This window comes from Meriones unguiculatus, chromosome 3 (assembly GCF_030254825.1).
Source record: "Meriones unguiculatus strain TT.TT164.6M chromosome 3, Bangor_MerUng_6.1, whole genome shotgun sequence".
Lineage (NCBI taxonomy): Eukaryota > Metazoa > Chordata > Mammalia > Rodentia > Muridae > Meriones > Meriones unguiculatus.
The window spans coordinates 60679854-60701393 of NC_083351.1; the positions used below are offsets into that span (position 1 = coordinate 60679854).

At 43.6% G+C, this 21540-nt stretch overlaps 1 protein-coding gene and 1 non-coding gene across 2 annotated transcripts in view; both read left to right on the forward strand.

Moving 5' to 3' along the window:
- The window catches only part of Znf746 (zinc finger protein 746), a 249107-nt gene that overhangs the window by 91569 nt on the left and 135998 nt on the right, over nt 1-21540 (forward strand). The window lies entirely within an intron of this gene.
- Nucleotides 6280-6351, forward strand: Trnac-gca (transfer RNA cysteine (anticodon GCA)). The gene has a single exon. It is a non-coding gene; the product is annotated as a tRNA-Cys (tRNA).

The window sequence follows — 21540 nt, forward strand, 5'->3', positions numbered from 1 at the left end:
CTCCACAGTCTATCTTAAGTCCTATTAGTCATACCTTGCTTTTCTTGGGTAGACAAATCTCCCATGTGTTTTTCCATTCTTATATTGTCCCAAGCCCATGAAACTGTCCACATTTTAAGAACTCCCGTGGTGGCCCCTGTGCAGAAATGACTGCTTATAGGTCCACAATAGGGTAGGTAGCAACCTATCCCTCTGCCCAGCTAGGTTCCCATGACTCACATTACATGTGCTGGATATGGGATCCAATATGCAAAGTCAACAGCTTCACATAGAATTCTTCAGTCCTATGGGTACATTATAGTGACTCAAAGGATGGATATTATTTATACATTTCCTAGTTAGTTAAGTAATCAAGTAAGTCACTGTACAAGGAATAAAACACTGCTGTTTCCCTGAATGTCTCTTGCAAATCATGATTCATTGTTAGGTTGACCTCAGTGACTTCCTTCTCACAGTAATTTTCTCCATGGGCAAGGCCTCTTTGGAAGATGGTTCTCTCTGTGCATCATGCAACCTGTAGGGCCTTTGAACTTCACAGTGGCACCCGGAAGAAGGGTCCACATGAAAGAGAGCCCTGACGCCACCTCAGTGTATCCCGAGGCCTGAGCTCTGGGTGTCATAAAGCCTGTTTTCATGCTGGTTCCTGCTGTCATACAAAGGTCATGAACTCTCCAGTAAAGTACCTCCCTTCCAAATCCAGGACCAGAAAATGAGAAAAGCAGAAAGGAAAAATCAGATAGCAAATTCTATGCAAATGTTCAACAGGTAAGAGGGAGGACAAGAGAGTGGCATAAGGCATAACTGATGTAAAAGAAGATCTAAGGAGGGGAGGAGAGAGGTGGACTCTGTTGTCCAAACCGAGGTGTCCCCCCATGACCTGAGGAGGAGGCTGAAGGGTTCTGGATAGAAAAGGTTTCTAGAAGTCCCGGGATAGGTCTGTGAGGAAGGGCGTGGAAAGTGGAGGGCACATGGAGACCTGTGTGGATAAGGCCAGTCACATCCCACTAGCACACAAGAATTGAGAAGTCACGCTCCATAGTGGGCTATTGGGCGAGCCGACACAGGTGACACAGTAATCACTGGGAAGATCTGTGCAGATCAGAGAAAGAAGCCTTTGTCTGTATATGAAGCTGCTCCTGTTTCGAGACAGTCACCTGGTGGCCTGTCCTGGTGTCGTGACATGCTGGCAACGCTGTCCCGGCAGCCAACAACCCCTCTAAACCTCGGTGGGCTGGATCCTCTCTTCAGATAATGTCTGTCTGCAAATGGAGAATAAGAAGCAGGAAGAGAGACAAATCAGGCCTTTCATCTACTGCCCTGGGGCAAAGTGCAAAGAGGCCACAAAAACCTAAATGTGGACTCTGGTTATGTATATCTTGGTCACTAATCAGGTGTCTTGTATTTGGAAGTGAAGTTAATGACAGTGATTTTTTTTTCATATCTACACTATGGAAGGTCACAGATCAAATCAATATCTCCAATCTGTCTTTGAGTGAGACTTCATTAAGCTTGATATCAACACACATCATCCCTAGCTCCCCTTCCGGAAGAGTCTACATCCTTTTTCAGGTTTTTACAGATTGTTTTTGTTCTACATTTTCTCCCTTTTTTTCTACATTATTTTTCAGTATCAAGAACTTTTGCGTGGGCAGGGCCAGAGCTGCCCTGCCCTTTACCTCCAAAGGACCCGTTAAACAGTTAGTTTTCTGGGTTGAGCTTTTGTATGTAAGTCTAACAGGTATTTAGCTGTAGAATTCAATGAGATATATATATATATATATATATATATATATATATATATATATATATATTTGTTTATTATTTTATATGTATTATAGGTGTTTTACCTGAGTAAATGCCCATATACCATGTGGGTGCCTGATGTCTTCCAAGGTCAGAAAAGGGAGTCAGGTCCCCCCTTGTGCTGGAGTCACAGTTGTGAGCTGCTGGGTGCTGGGACTTGAATCTGGGTCCTCTTGCAATAGCAACAAATGCCCTTAACCACTGAGCCAACTCTCCAGCCCTTGGACACCAAGATTTTTAATGTGCCTGCCTCAGCTGGGAACTAGGGCATGAGGGTGCTGGTCACGAGGAGGTGGCGGTCAGGTATGCAGAGGCAGCTCAGGGCTGGGCCTCCCAGGAGGAAGCAGATGATGGCAGAGCACTGGCAAGTATACGTGTCAGATGGCAAGTCAGAGAATGGCCACGCAGGTTTAGAATATTTATTATACAAACATAACAAGGTGCCGGCATAGCTCAGGGGTAGAGCATTTAACTGCAGATCAAGAGGTCTCCAGTCCAAATCTGGGTGTCCCCTCCCTTTTATCCCCTTCAATTTCTAGTCTTTTTTTTTTATCCACATGAATTCAGCAGGGGAATTTGGTGAGAGAAAACAACAGTGGCATATATGATGTATGGATGTGGATATGTGTGTTTGTCAAGGCTGTCCAGAGAGAATCAAACAGGAAGAGGAAGGGAGACAAAAAATGGGGAGGAGAGACCAATTTCTCTGGGCATCCCCACAGTTTTTAGAAGATGGCATTTCATCTTCCTCAGAGTGGGTTTTTTCTTCTTAAGACTTCAACAATGGCCGACTCTAGTAATACACCTTATGGAGGGCAATGGTCTTCTCTCAAAGTCTACACATTGAAATATTGTCATATCCCAAAAATATATGCACATCAAACATACGTATTTGTCCAGACTTTTGGTCTTGACAGCCTTATCAACTTGATCATGTTACCCAGCTTAGCAGGTACTGCCATAATCTTAGCCAATGGCATGTCCCCAAGTAAGGCCATGAGTGCCAAGAAAGTTGCATAGGCAGTAGGTGGCTTTGGATCACCCTGGAGGGGGTCAGGCCTTAGTAGGGAGCAGTGGCTATGGCCAGTGCTCCTGATGCAGACTCTCGAACTGCGCTGTCTGAAGTCCCCGTCCCTGCCTTCCTTTGTCCTTCATGAGGCTGTGGCATCAGGCCTCAGTTTGGGCCATGAACTCCTCACATTCCTGCCAGTGACTCCATATTTCCATTAGCCTGTGATGCCTGAACTAGAGGCACAGCTGAAAAGGAGAGCAGAGGCTGATCCTGCAAGCGGCCAGCTTCCTGTGTCAGGAGCTCCTGCACGTTCTTCGGCTTCTTTACGCACAAGTGTCCAGCATGGCACAGGCATGGGTATATCAGGGGACAAGAATCAGTCGTTTCTTCCACCATGTGAGTCTTGGGGATCAAACTCAGGTAATCAGCCATGACTGTAACGGTCTTTCCCCACTGAGCCATGTCAGCAGCTCAACTGTTGTTTTGGTTTTTGTCTTTTAAATCGTATTATCTGTGATGGTTAATATTGACTGTCACCTAGACAGGATGTAGAATCACCGACAGAGTGGGCGTGGATAATAATCACGATAACCCTAGCTCCGGGATGCCTCTGACCCATTATCTAGAGGAAGTGCATTGGGGTGACCTGCCACGTGGCATCATACCAGGCTGGAGTCCTGGACTGGAAAAACAGGAGAAAGCAGGTGAAGACCTGCGCCTGTCACTCCTGCTTCCTGACTGCAGGTGCAGCGTGGCGAGCTGCTCCTGCCACCATGCCCTGATGGAGCAGCTCCTTGCAAACCGCAGCCTGAAATAAACCCTTTCTTCCTGTAATTAATTTTTTCAGGTATTTGACTATTGCAATAAAGTTGAGCAGGGTAGTGTCTGCCTGTAATCCCAGCATTCAGGAGGCTGAGAAACGAAGAGGATCAATAATTCAAGAAAAACTTGAGCTACATTCTGAGATTGTTTCAAAAGTCCAAAATAAATCGTTTTTTGTTTTTTTTTTTTGTTTGTTTGTTTTTTTAAAGACAACAAATCAACACGAGCTCACTTTACACATAGCAGCAATGCTCTTTTCTTGTGGAATGGCCTCACTGGAACATCTCTCATTGACAGTGCCCTGGAACCAGTTTTTTAAGGTTGCCTTAGACTCCATCTTGTAAAAGTGCCATCATGTCTTCAAACAGTGATCTCAGGCGAACATGCAGACAGCTCCAGGTTTTTGTTTACTAAATTCTCTAAATCTGAGTACACCTGTGTGAGTACTAAATGGAACCATTTTTCCCCCAAGGAACTAAAAGAAAAAAAGAAGAAGAAAGAAAACGAGAAAAATAAAGAACAAAGCCTCACTAGGTAGTATAGTGTAATGGAAGTTTTGGTTTCTTTAACAACTCAGCTATGTTATGTGAATGTGGTTTTGTTTTAATCCCAAGTGTGGGATTTTAGTTTGGGCTTTAGTTTGTCCACAGCTGACGGTTGTCTCCTGCGGGGCGTGGCCTTTGACAATTGGTAGTGGCCTGCCTCCTGCAGCACAGAGAGGGGCCTGGTCTAGGGCTCTAAGGATATAAATATGAGAACCCCGAGAAAGAAGGTGTGGCATGCGGTGGTGCTATGTGGCAAGTGGCAGTTTGGAGAGATCAGAGACGGACAGTGCGGCAGCTTGGGAGTAGATGGAGTGGTGTGGAGGAGACTGCTTGCTGCTCCTGATGTCAGAGACTGGTATAACCCCAAAAGAACGCATTGACCCTAAATAGCCAGAAGAAGTAAAGGGGTCTGCACTCCCTCTCCCCACTACCCTTCTCTATCCTACCTAGGGTTGGGGTTGGAAGGGAGAGGCATTAAGTAACCCCAATAAAATAGAGTTTAAAAACAGGGGCTACAAAGTAGCCTAGGCTAACCTCAAACTTGGGCTCCTGGCTCAGCCTTCGAAATGCTGTGATTTCCACCACACACAGCTAACTTGTTTATTTTTTTTTTAAACAAAAGCAATATGCTCAATATGAACAATTAAAATATAAACAACATTCTCTGTTTAGCTCTCTACCCCATTTTTAAATTGGATTACTTGATTTGTTGCTGTTTAACTTCTTGAGTTCTTTATATATTCTGGATATTAGCACTCTGTCAGATACAGGGTTGGTGAAGATCCTTTCCCAATCCATAGGCAGTCATTTTGTTCTGAGGACAGTTTCATGAGGTCCCATTTATTGATTTTTGATCTTACAGCCTATGCTGTTAGTGTTCTGTTCAGGAAGTTGTCTCCTATGCCAATGGGTTCAAGGCTCTTTCCTACCTTTTCTTTTAACAGATTTAGTGTGTCTGGTTTTATGTTGGGGTCTTTGATCTACTTGGACTTTAGTTTTGTGCAGGGTGATAAGTATGGATCTGTTTATATTTTTCTTCATGTAGATATCCAGTTAGACCAGTACCATTTGTTGAAGATGCTATCTTTTTTCCATTGTATGGTTTTGGCATCTTTGTCAAAGATTAGGACTCACAGCCAAACTTTGGGCAGAGTGCAGGGAATCTTATGAAAGAAGGGGGAAATAGAAAGACGTGGAAGGGTCTAGAGCTCCACAAGGAGAACAGAAGCAAAAAATCTGGGCACAGGGGTCTTTTCTGAGACTGATACTACAACCAAGGACCATTCATGGAGATAACCTGGAACCCCTGCACAGAGGTAGCCTGTGGCAGCTCAGTTTCCAAATGGGCTCCCTAATAAGAGGAGCAGGGACTGTCTCTGACATGAACTCAGGGGCTGGCGCTTTGGTCACCTCCCCCTGAAGGAGGAGCAGCCCAACCAGGCCACAGAGGAAGACTATGAAAGACAGTCCTGATGAGCCCTGATAAGCTAGGGTCAGATGGAAGGGGATTAGGCCTTCCCCTATCAGTAGACTGGGGAAGGGCATGGGAGGAGATGATGGAGGGAGGAAGGGTGGGATTGGGAGGGAATGAGGGTGAGGCTACAGCTGAGATACAAAGTGAATAATACACACACACACACACACACACACACACACACCAGTACATTGTTAAGGGCTGAAATTTCCATAATTCCACTCACATGCATTTTGTACTTTGCCTGTGCACTGGACAAATTATAAGGAACCTTGGTCTTTTATTAAATATCAAGCAAAGGGCTCTGAAATTCTGTTCCATTCAAGGGAAGACACTGTCACCCAGTCACAGTTAAGTACTCAATCCAGGACGGCTGACACAAAGTCACTACTCTACCGTTGTCATCATTGAAGACAATCCTCTGGCTGGTTTAAGGGAATCCTCATCTGTGAACCCCAATAAGCCAGAGGGATGTTATCAGTCATGTACAAGAGGCAGTAAAGTGTACTCTCACAAGAGGGAGGTGGAGTTCAGAGGCCAGCAGGCCATCCAACTTGCTGGGCTGCCTTGTTTATGGCATGCCATTCGGGTAAAGGGTATTAATTATACCCTTTCTCACAGCAGGGGGTATAGCTCAGGGGTAGAGCATTTGACTGCAGATCAAGAGGTCCCCGGTTCAAATCCGGGTGCCCCCTTTAGGTGTTTTTTTTCCCCCCTCACTAGAAATGTCTTCAGTCATTCTTAACCCTTCCCCTTTGTCATCCTGAGCTCAGTCCCTCTGCTGCACTGAGGGGTGGTAGTTCACACCTGTGTACTCTCAGCAGTGTTTACTACCTGTATGCACCTCACCTCTGTGTTCATACCTTCAGCTTTGTGACACTTGTTCCTGCTGTTGGTAGCCAGAAACTTCCATACCTGTGCTCTAAGTGACTTATCAGTCACAGTCAAGCAGGAGACAAAAGGCCAGTAATTAAGCAGGGAGAGTTATACTTCAAAAAGAGTATAAAGAGTATAAAGGGTGGTGTCCTTATAGATATGTATCATTGTACCTTGTCCTCATTTGTCCCCTTCCCAACTCCATCCCATTTCCTGCTTAGCTCCATTTTGTTCTCAAATTACTCACAATTCCTCTTTTTTACCATAGCTGTTCCATTACTCCATTTACCTGTCTATTAAAATATCTTTCTTCCCTCTCACCTTTATAGTTTCATGACCTACACACAAAATCACACACACACACACACACACACACACACACACACACCTGTGACTAGAAGTGTGATAAGAACTCTTTAAATCTACAACCCTGTTTTTTAATTGGATTACTTGATTTGTTGCTTTTCAGCTTCTTTAGTTCTTTGTATATACTGGATATTAGTCCTTTATCAGATAAAGGGTTGGTGAAGATTCTTTCCCAATCTGTAGGCAGTCGTTTTGTTTTGAGGATGGTGTCCTTTGCTTTGCAGAAGCTTTTCAGTTTCATGAGGTCCCATTTATTGATTGTTGCTCTTAGAGCCTGTGCTGTTGGTGTTCTGTTCAGGAAGTTGTCTCCTGTACCAATGAGTTCTAGGGTCTTCCTTGCTTTTTCTTCTAACTGATTTAATGTGTCTGGTTTTATGTTGAGGTCTTTGATCCACATGGATCTTAGTTTTGTGCAGGGTGATAAGTATGAATCTATCAAGTAATCCAATTAAAAAATGAGGAACAGAGCTAAACAGAGAATTCTAGATAGAGGAATATCAAATGGCAGAGAAACACTTAAAGAAATGCTCATTAGCCATTAGGGAAATGCAAATCAAAACGACCCTGAAATTTCACCTTACACCCATCAGAATGGCCAAGATGCTGGAGAGGTTGTGGAGAAAGGAGAACCCTTCTCCACTGCTGGTGGGAATGTAAACTTGTACAACCACTCTGGAAATGAATCTGGTGCTTTCTTAGACAACAAGGAATAGCACTTCTTCAAGATCCAGCTATACCACTCCTAGGCATATATCCAAAAGAGGCTCAAGTACACAATAAGGACATTTGCTCAACCATGTTTGTAGCAGCTTTATTTGTAATAGCCAGAGGCTGGAAACAACCCAGATGCCCTCAACTGAAGAATGGATGCAGAAATTGTGGTATATCTACACAATGGAATACTACTCAGCAATGAAAAACAAGGAAATCATGAAATTTGCAGGTAAATGGTGGGATCTGGAAAAGGTCATCCTGAGTGAGCTATCCCAGAAGCAGAAAGATATACACAGTATATACTCACTCATATAGACATATAATAAAGGATAAACCTATGAAAATCTGTACACCTAAAGAAACTAATCAAGAGGGAGCACTCTGGCTAAAATGCTCAATCCCCACTCCAAAAGGCAAAGAGGATGGACACCAGAAGAAGAAGACAGGAAACAAGTTAGGAGCCTCCCACAGAGGGCCTCTGAAAGGCTCTGCCCTGCAGACTATCAAAGCAGATGTTGAGACTTATGGCCAAACTTTGGGCAGAATGCAGGGAATCTTATGAAAAAAGTGGGAAATAATAGTAAGAGGTAACAGGAGGTCCACAAGGAGAGCAACAGAACCAAAAAATTTGAGCACAGTGGTCTTTCCTGAGACTCATACTCCAACCAAGTACCATGCATGGAGATAACCCAGAACCCCTGCACAGATGTAGCCCATGGCAGTTCAGTGTCCATGTGGGTTCCATAGTAATGGGAAGAGGGACTGCTTCTGACATGAACTGATTGGCCTGCTCTTTGATCACCTCCCCCTGAGGGGGGAGCAGCCTTACCAGGCCACAGAAGAAGACAATGCAGCCACTCCTGATGAGACCCAACAGACTAGGATCAGAAGGAAGAAAAAGAAAGCCTCCCCTAACAGTGGACTTGGGGAGGGGAGTGTGTGGAGAAGGGGGAGGAACGGAGGAATTGGGAGGGGAGGAGGGAGGGAACTAGAGGGGGAATACAAAGTAAATAAAGTATAATTAAAAATAAAAAAGAAAGAATAAAAGAATTGGGGGAAAAATGTGCCAGAGAGACAAACAGAAAAAAAAATCTACAGCCCTGCATAAAGTCCACTGAAACCTTACAGAGTGGATGCCTGTCTAGTGTGTACCTATGCAACTGTGGACAGACATCACCTCATTTCCAACCCTTGCCTTTGATACTTGGAAAACTTTCATTTTACATATCTGAGTGCTCTGTCTATATACAAGTAACACCTGCATTCCAGAGGAGGGCATTAGATCCCAGTATAGATGGTTGTGAGCCATCTTATGGTTGTTGGGAGTTGAACTCAGGAACTCTGGAAGAGCAGACAGTGCTCTTAAACATTGAACCATCTCTCTAGCCCTGGATAATTGTTTCAAATAGTCCATGCAACCACATTTTCTCTTGCTCACCTGAGTGTGCCTATGGGTTGTCAGAGCCTGTCATTCTGGATTCTAATTTCCCTTCTGTTCCTGAACAAACTCATTTCTATGTAGAACCTCTCCATGTCACCATTTTTGGTTGTCAAAAAGCCCAGTCTAGATCATTCAGTTCACACTCTTAACTGCAAACTCACAGGCACCATGACAGATGGGTGTATTTTGTGACACTAGATTTTTCCTGTGGCTTGTTATGCAACATCACTGTGAATAAGACTGCCAAATGCTGAAGTGGGTATATAGAAGGGTTCTTTCTGGGACAAATCCCAAAATACACAGCTTTCTGTGCAGTGGTGCATGGCAAGCAATCTGTTCTATCAGCTGCAGAAAACCACTATTCAGGGCAGGAAGACAGTGGCCTGTGAAAGCCTGGAAAGCAGAAAATGTCCTTAATGCTGCAGAGCAGGGGAGGGCATGTCGGGCCAAAGGTTCAATGCAGGAGCTACTTGCTATAGGCTCTGTTCGTGAAGGGGTCCCAAAAGATCTGAGTTCAGATGAGAACTGCCTTGCTTGATAAGCAGAAATTTAAAGGTGGTGTGGATTACTTAGAAATGGCATAGTTGGGAAAATCAAATTGATCTGTCCAAAATTACCATATCAATGTGAGAAAAAGGGAACTTGGCGCCTTCCATAGACACAGGCTCAGGGAAAAGACCAAGCTGACTGCATGGCTTAAAAGCCCTGTATCAAGACCACTGATATCACCAAGGTGGGGCCAGCTAGATACTCTGATGGGCAAGTAAGTGTTCCTAGGAGGATGAGGGGTGTGGCCCCATAGGACATGCCCAGATATTTACAGCTGAGTCTGGGAAAGGCAGTGCCAAAGAGGAGTGTGGTGATCACTGTTGGAACTAATTTTACAAGCGACCCACATGTTTCCTGAGAGTTTGTAACTACTAGGCTTTTGTGTTGCTGTGTCCAAATACCTGAGGAAGGCATTTAAAGGAGGAAAGGTTTTTGCTGCTTATTATTGCTTCGATTTTCTGCTGCCATTGCAGGGTAGGAAGCATGGGCAGAGCAGAACATTTGATATTGTGGTGTCAGAGGACGGGAATACAGGAAGGTCCCAGGGCAGGATAGAATGTCTAGGACATGCCTCATGACCTACTTCCTGCCGTGTGGTCCACCCCCTTCCATTATTCTATGCTATGATGCGGCCATGAAGGGATGACTCCTTCTTTAGTTCAGAGCCACCATGAATCGGACCACTTCATGGTCAGCCTCTGGGCTGGCTTAACTAATCTCCTTTCTCCATCCCTTCTGGCTGACAGTTAAGATCCAGTGAAGTAGGCTACGGTGTAGATGTGTGAACTAGGCAAAAGGGACAAACCACACAAAAGAAGTGAAAAGAGCCAGTAGTATCCTACAGGAGGGAGAGTTGAGGGGATGCTTGCCATCAAAAGACACATTATTTCTCGACAGCCTCTTCAGAAATAGCGAAGAAAGATGGTGGATTTTCAGTGTGGAGCCAAGTGTCTTGCTGAATAATTGGAGCGACTCTACTGGCACGGCCAGAGCCTAATCAGGGCACATCCTATCCCAGGATTGTTACCTGTTGGTCTGGATCTCCTCGCTTAGAGGTTAATTTGTTATAGCATATGGTTGGGGGAATGCTGGAATACACTGAAAGTGGCATATAGAAGAGGGGTCACTGGGAAATGTAATGAGCCCCGGGTCCACTTCCCCCTGTGGCTAGCTTGCTGGGAACTGCTTCTGTGACCTTGTGTACTTCCATGTTGTTCAGTCTTTAAGCACAAACGCTTTGCAGTAAGTCTGCTCTAGTACAGCCCCTGTATTTGGTGTCCAGGAGGGACAGAAACGTTGTCTCTTCAGTTCATAGACCTTTAAATAAAGAATTCTCACTAACAGTTACTGTAGGCTACAATTCTAGACCGTGATTGGGTGAGGCATTGGGAGAGCTGGCCTCGCGTCTTTACTTATATTCCTTTCCAGATCTTCCCACGAGAGGGAGGACAAGCTTCCTCACGGTTTGCTAGGGCTCTGTCCTGTGACTGGCTTTCACCATGAGGTGGTAGAATGTGATACAGAAGAGACGGGGAACCTGTTCATCTGGTTGGGCATCCTCCTATGCATTTCTGCCCTTCTCATGAAGGTGTTCTGTTGTAATAAACTAAAATGGGTGTTGGAATATGTAATGTTTATTATTTGCCCCATGATACCATGTTGATATTATTTAACCTGCTCTCATAAGCAAATAAAAGACAGACACTTGTGAGATTTTATAATTGCCTTAAACCACCTTGGGCTGGGCAGATGATTCCATCTACTCAATCTCAGTAACCTCAATAACCTCATCATCCACCTCCCAGCCCCCATCCAATGCCATCGTCCTTAACCATCCTTATCTGGGGTATCTTCCATCCATAATCTTATAAATAGTTGTTTCTTTTCTTCATTTGGGCATTTCCATGCCATTATTGGAGTCCTTCTTCCAGGCCCATGTGGTTTCTTCTCCACTCTAACCCATCATGGCATCCTCCTTCCTCCTCTCCTCCTGTCTGTCTATTTCCCATGATTCTCTTAAACCCAAAGTCTGGGAACCTTAGCCACACCTACTCCATTCTACCCTGCCTAGGTTTTAGACCTTTATTTGGCCAATCAGGAATAATGTCTTGGGCAGGTTTACACAGCAAGGATAGGTTTATCCAGGCAGTAGCCATATCTTGAAGGCCAGTAATTAGCATCAACATACAAGCATCAGACCAACCTCCAACAATTACCTTTTTCTGTCTAAATAAAAAGGCTATTTAAAATTTTTTTTATTTTTTACAATTTATTCACTTTGTATTGAAGCTGTAGCCCCTCTCTCATACCCTCCCAATCCCACCCTCCCTTCCTCTTCTACTCCCATGCCCCTCCCCAAGTCCACTGATAGGGGAGGTCCTCCTACCCTTCCACCTGATCCTACCCTAACAGGTCTCATCAGGACAGGCTGCATTGTCTTCCACTATGGCCTGGTAAGGCTGCCTAGCCTCAGGGGGAGGTGATCAAAGAGACAGCCACTGAGTTGATGTCAGAGACATCTCCTGTTTCCCTTACTAGGAAACCCACTTGGACACTGAGCTGCCATGGGCTACATCTGAGCAGGGGTTCTAGGTTATCTCCATGAATGGTCAAAAGGACATTTTTTAATACAGTAAGAATAATTATGAAACAATTAAAAGCCAATAGGTAATAGCATATATATATGTATGTATATACACACACACATATGCTAGTCTAAATGTAATTGACACTATTGAAGAAAATAATCTGTCCTATCTATGAGGGACTAAGGTTTTGAAGTTATTTTTATTGTAGTTTGTGTCTGTCAACCTAAAACCATCTATCTAGTTCTAGAACATCCTTTAAGTTCCTAAGCAACTAAACTAATTGTAAAACTATGACTATCTGGTCTTCAACCCCATCAGAGACACGAGAATGAATAAAATTAATTACCTGAGTAAATAGGAAATGCATGTTAGCAGCTTCTGAGAAATAGAAAATGACAGAGAGTTTGCTGTCTGGACAGGCACCCGAAACTCTCTGTAATGTTGGAGCATCATCTTCAGCCTTCTGGCCCATTATCTTTGACAGACATATATGTGAAACAGGAATTATTTAGGACTTGCTTACCCTGTCTTGTCAGAGTTTGGCAGTTGACTTGGGCTGCCTTTAAGCTTGCCCATTTTAGACAGAATTCTTTCTGTCGTATGTAAAGCAAGGGCATTTTCTTTGCCCTGATAGCTTGTTTGCCACTTTTGAAACCATCTCCATTTGGAGGTTCTTTGATGCTCAACACCTTCTTTGAGGTAGGCGGGGTGCTGCCAGGAGATGACATGTCTCACGGTCAAAGAATCCTTAAAATAATAAAAACATTTTTAAATGCCACAATCTGTAGGTCTCTGAGGTTTTTGAAGACTTATTTATTTTTTATATAATCTATTTATAGAATCACATCTACATGTTAAACCTAGGATATATATTTTTGTGATAAATTAGAATAGTGTCTGACATGACCATGAGTCAATTAACTTGTATTACCTAATATCCTAAACAGCTTGTAATAGCAGTTTTAAAAATATTGGAAGTAAATCTTAAGTTTGTATCAATATATCAAAATTTATGCCAATGCATCAAAAATAGACTTATTTTTGCATCAGTATACAGAATCATATACCAAAGAGTTAAAAATAATCTTATTTGAGAATAACAAAGCCTTAAGTTGAGTAAATTCAATATCTACCTTTTGTTTTATTATTCCTATAAGATATCCCTGTATTCCCCTTTCTTTCCAACCCTTTTTTTCCTTATCTAAGAAAGATAGAAAAAGAAAAAAAGAGAGAAATCCCTGAATCTATCCTCGTCTTCTCTCTGAATAAGACCATTAATAACTTACAACCATCTCCTAATAACAATAAACATTCACAGCCTCAGAAAACAACCAAAAACCTACCCATCCGCGCCCTCTAAGGTAAATGGGACATAGCTCTCATGGGTTTCTTCTAGGTTATTTAGGGGGCCCAAAGGAAACTGGAAAAAAATGGTTAAGCTAGCTGGCATTAACATTTGTGGTCCAGTCTCTGAATGTTGAGAAATTCCAGACTTAGTAGAAGTCCTGTTTGGAATATTCTGAAATGCTGGACCAATTGATACCAGTAGCTTTCTTTGAAGCTGTTTTGGGAGCAGCTTTGATGGGGAACAGCAACTGAAGCAGTTGAATAAGCAGAATGCTGGAACGTGCAGGATGCTAGAACAGATGTATCAGCATCTCCGCATGCCGAAAGGATGAATCCTGTCAGATTTGATCCAGCATCAGCGGTGTCTAGTTCTTTTGTTCTGCAAATATATAATTTCCCACAAGCATTATACAGTCCTCAAATTACAAATGTATGAGATGTGCAGGATGCACAGATCAATTACAGATGGATCTCTTCTCTTTGTATGAGCAGAAGAAAGACATCTGTAAATATGTATGCCATATAAAAGGATGGCATGTATGTGTCATAGGGATTTTGTAGCCAACCAGAATTATTGGCTGTGCATGGACATCCATGACGCAGTCAGTTTTAGAGCCATTCCCTTGTGGTGGGATCAGCAATGTAAGTTATCTGTTGTTTTATCTTGACTTCCTTCAAAGAAGATGTATATTACTCTTACTATTGAACAAATAATCATGATAATGTTGTATAGACCTAAATATCCTCCTCTGGGCTCCTGGGTACCTGTTGTTTTAGGCCAAGCCACTGTCTCCCATGAGTAGGCCTCACATTTAAAGAGATAAGCTGGTTGTTCTAAGCAATAGAAAAGACATTATCTTTTAAAATCAACATTATTTAAATTCCTTTTTACATTTGATGTTTAAACATACCCTAGGCATCTTGTCCCTGTTTAGATGTTTAGGTCTAGATTTTCATATTTGTTGTGCCTATTTTTTCCTATCCCCATTTTTAATATGGAATGGGCAGTTATACCTTTATAGCTAAACTTTATATAAACTCTTTTTTACCTTTAGAGTTTAAGCATACCCTAGGCATCTTGTACCTGGGTTTTTATATTTGTTGTACCTATCTTTGCCTCCACTTTTTTAAAAAATATGGAATGGGCAGTTATGCCTTTATAGACAAGCTTTATATAAACTTCCTTTTACCTGTAGAGTTTAAGGATACCCAAGCATCTTGTACCTAGGATTTTACTGACACCCCCCTTTTTTATATGGCATGATTTTGACTTTTAAACATATGAATTATAGTCTTTGAGTTTTTAAGACTTAACTAGGCTGGGGTGTACTTTGCCACCTGCAAATCCCCTGTGTCTTTTTAATATAAGGAGTGACCAACATTTGTCCCCCGTGAAAAGATCTCACATTCAAAAGGATAAGCTGGCTGCCAGAGCAATGTGACACCTTAATTTAGTCAGCATTTAAGAGCTTTTTGGCATGGGAGGCATGCAGTTTGCATATTTGTCTCCTAGCCTAATCCTGATCTTTACATTGACCAACAGATCAAAATACCAAAATACCCTTTGACCAGTTCTCCCATGGGAGCCCCACTTTTTAAGGAAATTGACTGGCATTTTAGAGCAATGTGGCATCATCTCTCCTTACATAAATCTAAGATTGATGTGTATCCAACCTTTAGAGCATTAAGAACATAACACACATTATTAAAGAAAAAGAACTTACATAGAAACCTTAAGGAAAAATTTGTAATTTTGAATTCTAGACTGTCTTTGCAAGTGACTAATAAGCAGGGGTTCCTGCCCTGACTTTAGGGTGTAAATTAGGCTGATCTAGAACTCAGAGATCTGCCTGTTTCTATCTCCTTTGTGTTGGGATTAAAGGCATGTGCTGTCATCATCCTGTTTAAATATTTTATCTCAAATCCATATCATTGGAACTCAGTCTTTAAATGAAAATCAAGCAAAGAAACAAGAAAAATTTAAGTTTTGGGCCAGTTGTGCCATTTTAGGCTGTAACAAGCAAAGCACAGTTTATCTTTCTTTTTTGTTTTTTTAATTTAGTTGCTGCTAAAGCGTATTGGTGGACCCTTCCCAGAAAGAGCTGGCGAGCATCTTGTAGCCAGGGAGCTTTGAATTCCAGCTATTATCACTTTGATTTTTCTTGGGGAGAGGGCCCTTTTTATTGTCCACAACTTAGTATTCCATCCATCAGCTGTCTCCACGTGTTCTCCTTGAACTTTTGTAGGGAGGGTGTGGAAAACTGTGCTCACTTTTAAACACATTGCCACTAGATCCATGACTATGGCAACTAAAATAAAGCCAAAAGGGAGCCAAACACCCTCCGCCATGGCGTTTTTTATTTTAGATGCAGTTCTAGGCCTAGCTCTGTTTAAATGTCTGTCTGCCTCCCAGTTTCTCCTCTCCAGCTTGCCATGTCTGCACAGCCATGGCCGCTGTTGCTCTCTGTGGGAGCTGGACCAGCCTGCAGCAGCAGGGAGCAATGCTTGTATATCGCAGACAGTAGTGGCTGCCAGTTTTGTTAAGTCTGCTCCATTTGTCTCCCTGTCTGCCCACAGGCTTGTGGGTGTGTTTGAGTCTTTCCTAAAGAGATAGTATTTGACCCAGGAGTTTTTAGGTTTTAACTTTGGGTTGTCTCACTGGGAGCTTATTCTCCCCCACCACCACCACCAAACCATGATAAAGCATGATTTAAAGGGCGTGGATACATAAAATTAGTTGGAAGCCATATGTTGTAGAAAATTAAAATGGGTGTTGTGCTATATGATGCTTATTATTTACTCAATGATTATCATGTTGGTATTGCTTAATCCGCTATCACAAGCAAATAAAACACAGACAGCTGTTAGATTTTATAATTGTCTTAAAACACCTTGGGCTAGGCTATCTCAATAACCTCACCATCTACCTCCCAGCCCCCATCCAATGCCATCCTCCTTAACCATCCTTATCTGGGCTATCTTCCATCCATAATCTTATAAATGCTTGCTTGTATTCATTTGGGCCTTTTCATGCCATTATTGAAGTCCTTCCTCCCAGACATGTAATTTCTTCTCCACTCTGACCTATCATGGTGTCCCCCTTCCTTCTCTCTTCCCTTCCATCTGTTTCCCATGATTCTCTTGAACCCAAAGCCTGGGAACCTCAACCACACCCACCCCATTCTGCCCTGCCCAAGTTTTAGACCTTTAATCAGCCAATCAGAAATAATGTATTGGGCAGATTTATACAACAAGGATAGGTTTATCCAGGCAGTAGCATATCTTGAAGGCCAGTAATTAGCATCAAAATACAAGCATCAGACCAAGCTCCCACAGTGTTTTCTTGCCAGCTGTTTGTCCTCCATCAGGGACCTCAGAATGAACACATAAGAAACACAAATCACAGAGAGGAAACAGACCGACAGAAAACAATCCACAGATGGACCCACAGCTTGAGGCAAAGTAACTAAGCACAGCCTAGACCCACCGATGGACATCTTCCCTGCTGAACTATGAGAATGAAAATGATGCTTACCACTGCACGGGACTCAACTTTAGAACAAGTAATTGGATAGCATTAGTGTGGAGACAGCTGAGTATCCCGACCATGGTTCCCACACTTCTCCCTTCCCAATACCCATCAAGTACTGACTGAGAGGAGAAGGCATCAATACACTGAATTCAGAATGTAGAGATGGGGTAGAAAGGAGATGCTGAGCTTTGGGCCACATGTTCTCTCTTCCTGACGTAAGCAGGAACCGTAGGTAGCTCAGCAGTAGTTAGGCTGCATCTTCCTCCCCATCGTCCTGCCACCCATGTACCCTCCAGTCTAGCCCTTCGGGCCTTTTCACTCCTGTCTCACTTTCTTGAGTGTGTAGTTCTTCTATGGTTGTTTATTTGACTCTTTTTGTCTCCAGCATGTCTCTCCACATTTTGAGGATGTCAACAGTATGAGCAGAAATAACACTCATGAAAATTGGAAGCCAAAGTAGAAAACAATCTTATCCCTTTGTCCCTACATAACTTCTGCCACACAGATGCCCCTGGCTCACCATAACTGCCAAGTGAGTGATATGGCTAGGGAGTCAGCTTACCATGTTACACAGTTCTCAAGCCACAGATGAGAGGTCCAGAGCAGGCACAGTATTTATATCCGAACTATATTTCCCAGCTAATCAAAATAAAGCAGTTATCATTCAAAGAAGAAAGCATTCATTTCCCATCGTTCCTTGACAACCATAGGGTAGTTCTGGGTTTTAGCTCTCTGACATCCTCCTAACAACCCTTAGCCTCCACAGGCCCTCGCCCTCGGGATAATGGTCCTTTCCTGCATCCTTGGGAGCTGTAGTCTTTTGAGATGATAGTTTTCGGGGTAGGGGCCAAAAGGAAGAGTTCCCGAAAGAAGGCCCCATGTCAGTGTATCCTGAACTCTGGGTGCACAAACAGCCAGCTATTTTGCCTGCCTCCTACCTTCCAACTCCACTGAAGCAATGGTTGGGGACAGCTTGGGGTGGAAACCTGTCTTGTAAAATGCATGACTTTCAAACTTAGAACGAGAAAACAAGAGATTTTGAAAAAAACTTGAGAGTGACAAACAGAAGACAATCCCGAAGAATATGGGAGTTCGAGAGGGTGAGAGTGAGGCAGAGAGAGAACCAGCTCTGAACACTGAGGTGCCACAGCAGGGTGCTGGGCATGAAGACAGACACTAGAAGTCCTTGGCTAGGTGTATAGGAATGGATAGCTTAAGTTAAAAGCCAGATGTCAACCTGTCTGAAGGGGTCAGTCCCTGCTCACAAATATACTACAAATGAGGAGAAACTACAGTGTAAGTGTCCCCCTTGGGTAACTAACAGCACACCATCTAATGCAGGCAGTATGGGCTAAGAGAGTGTCTGCAGGCACACGGGCATGATTCAGTTCCCTCAGAGGAAGCCATTCCGGGTTCAAGGCTCTGTCATCTGCCGACACTTTCTTTCATATTTACCACGTTGTCAGCTACCATCTTGTGTCATGCTCCTGGGGCCATAAACCTCTTTGGCACTTTCCTGAGGGTTGGAGCCTTCTTCCTTCAGGGTACTTATGTTGTATGAAATGTTGGATGATTCTGAAAATATAAGCAGGAGGGGCAGGAGGAAGGTAACAGAGTCATTGATTTTCTTGTCCTGGGCAAGCAGCACTGAGGTTCTTCATCGTGAAAATGGGCTCTGCTTATGATCTGGTCATGAGTCAGGTCTGCTTTGTTCAGACATGAATTTAATCATTATCACTTTCCTTCTACATCTGTGTCATGGGAAGGAACAGATTAAATCAATGTCTGTAAACTGTGAAGAACTCAGAGTCATCCATTGAGCTAATTTGGTCTATACCTAGAACCCTTTACCACACACTCCGATTTAGGGTTCTCAGGTAGAGACCAAGACTGCTAGTTTTTTCCCAGCCCTACCCCCTTCTGCTACATCCCAAAAGCAAACCCTTTGAGCCTGGCCCCTGGTGAGTCTAAGGATGTTGTAAGTGCAGAGCTCCAGGGGTTAGTCCTCCTGCTCAGTTGGGAACTGAGGCAGGAGGATCAAAAGGAGACAGCAGATAGGCATGCAGAGGTGACTCATAAAAGGAAGAGATAATGGCAAATCACTGGCAAGTACACATGCCAGGGATTGTCCATAAAGGTTTAGATTGTATGTTAGGTGTGCACAGAAAGAGGTGGGAGCATGGCTCAGGGGCAGAACATTTGATTGCAGATCAAGAGGTCCCTGGCTCAAATCCAGGTGCTCTCTTGGTAGAGTCCCCTTAAGATGCAAGAGAACAAACCTGAAGTAGTCATTAACATGGAGTCACATGAAGGCCATTGTCTCTCATTGGGCTCTGCCCCAGGAAGGTACCTAGTAGGGACAGGAGTGTGTTTCTCTTGTGCTTTGGGTTCTGCTCAGGCCAAGTCTATATCCTTATCTCTGACGGGTCGGCAAAGGGTTGGCTATGAGGCACACCCAGGTTGCAGTCACGAACGCCGTGGCAAAGACTGTGATCTTGAGGCTCATTTACTGCAGGAAACCCATCCCATGGGAGGTTTGTGGAATAGAGGAAGCAGCTCTTCCCTCTTGCCAGTTTTCTTTATCATTTCATTGAAACTAGTGCTCTTAACCCCTGAGCAGTTTCTTCAGCCCTGTATCAGACTTCTTAATTCTGATGTCTGCAGGATGGACACCAGAAGAGGTGACTCAGCAGATGGAATTACATCTGTCCATAAGCCAAATTCTTTCTACCCCAGAGACATCAGTCTTTCTTCCTGAGTTTAGAAATGGTTCAGGAGGCCTACTTACATCATGGAGGGTAGTTGGTTTTACTCAGAGTCCACTGATTAAAATGTGGCTCAACCAAAATGTGATGAAACAGCTAGCATGGTGTTGGTTCAGAGCCTGGGGTCTGCTTTTTCCCTTCAGAGCACCCACCCAGGCACCAATGTGTACATGTGCTGAGCTTGAAGGAATGAAGCTTAGCCAGGTGGGCAGGTCTGCAGGATCCCAGTCTGGTGGTGAATGCCCGAAGGGAGAAAGACTTCTCTGAGGTGGTTTTCAGTGAAACAATTCTCTTAGTGTTACAGCCCTTATTGACACAGCTCTTCCAGTGATACAGTTCACTTTATTGGGGGGGAATAAGGGATCTAAATCTTGGGGAAATGGGCAGGGATTTAGGGGTGAGCAAACATCCTTGGCTAGGGCTGAGGTGCTGGGAATGCTTAATTTGCATGGAGAGGAGTTCCAGGTGACTACCTTGAGAATTGTGAATGGGGTCACAGGGCTATGTGTGCCAGGACATGCAGGCACAGAATAGGCAGGGAGCAAGCTTTACTCTTGCCAGTCTCAAGATGGAGATTTTTGGGATTGGACACATCTCAGCCTTGCTCTAGCTCTATGCCAGTTTCCCCGGTAGCACAGTCCATGGACCTCACAATATGGATATATTTGGGTAAACATCTGTGCACCATAGCCTCACCAAGGGTCACATAAACTAATCCAGTACAAAGGATATTTTCGTTTTTGTTTGTTTATTTTGAAACAGGGTTTCTTTATTAGCCCTGGAGCTTCCTTGGAACTCTCTCTCTGTAGACCAGACTATCCTTGAACTCAGGGATCTGCCTGTCTCTGCCTCCCAAGGGATTAAAGGTATGTGCCATCCACCCAGCAAAAGATATCATATTAATCTTGGCCAACGCCATGCTCTTGAGTAAGCCTATGACTAACTGGGTAAATTACAAAAGAGAGGTGAGAATGATCCTTGGAAGTGACAGAGGTCCAGCAACACCAGAGGGCCAGAGGCTGAGGCCAGTATTTACTGTGAAATTTCAGTGGCTTCTTGATTTGGCTGGTTGAAGTCCTGGCCTGTGGCTTTTCTCACAGTCTTTTCATTTCATGAGCCTGTGTTCTCATGCTTCTCTGCTGTGCCATGAACTCCTCACATTCCTGGTAACAACTGCCCCTGTATTTCTATTAACCCAAGATACCTGAATTAGTGAAACATCTGAAAAGGAGAGAAAAGGTTGATGCTGGGATCACCAGGCTTCCACACCAGGAGAATCTTTGGCTTCCATTATTTCCTGGCTTAAAATAGGCCAATGGCTAAGACAGAATACAAATCAGGAGCGGGGGTATGTATTGATGAGAGCACTGGGGCAACTTAGGACTTAACCACATCAATAGCTCCTGTATAATATCTGTTGTTCACCAAGTGTATCAGTTATTTTTCTTTCTGTGATAAAATACCATAACCAAAAACAACTTATGGAAAAGAGTTTATTCTGGCTTGTGGTTTGGGAGGTAGAGTCCATCATGACAGGGAAAGATAACAGCAAGTGGCAGGCATGGCGGCTGGAGTAGGAAGCTATGAGTTCACCTCATCAACCACAAGCATAAGACAGACAGAAAGACTGAAATGGCATGAGTCTTTTCCTCCAACGCTGCTGCATTAACTCACTCTCTGCAAACAGCGCCACCAAGTGAGGACCA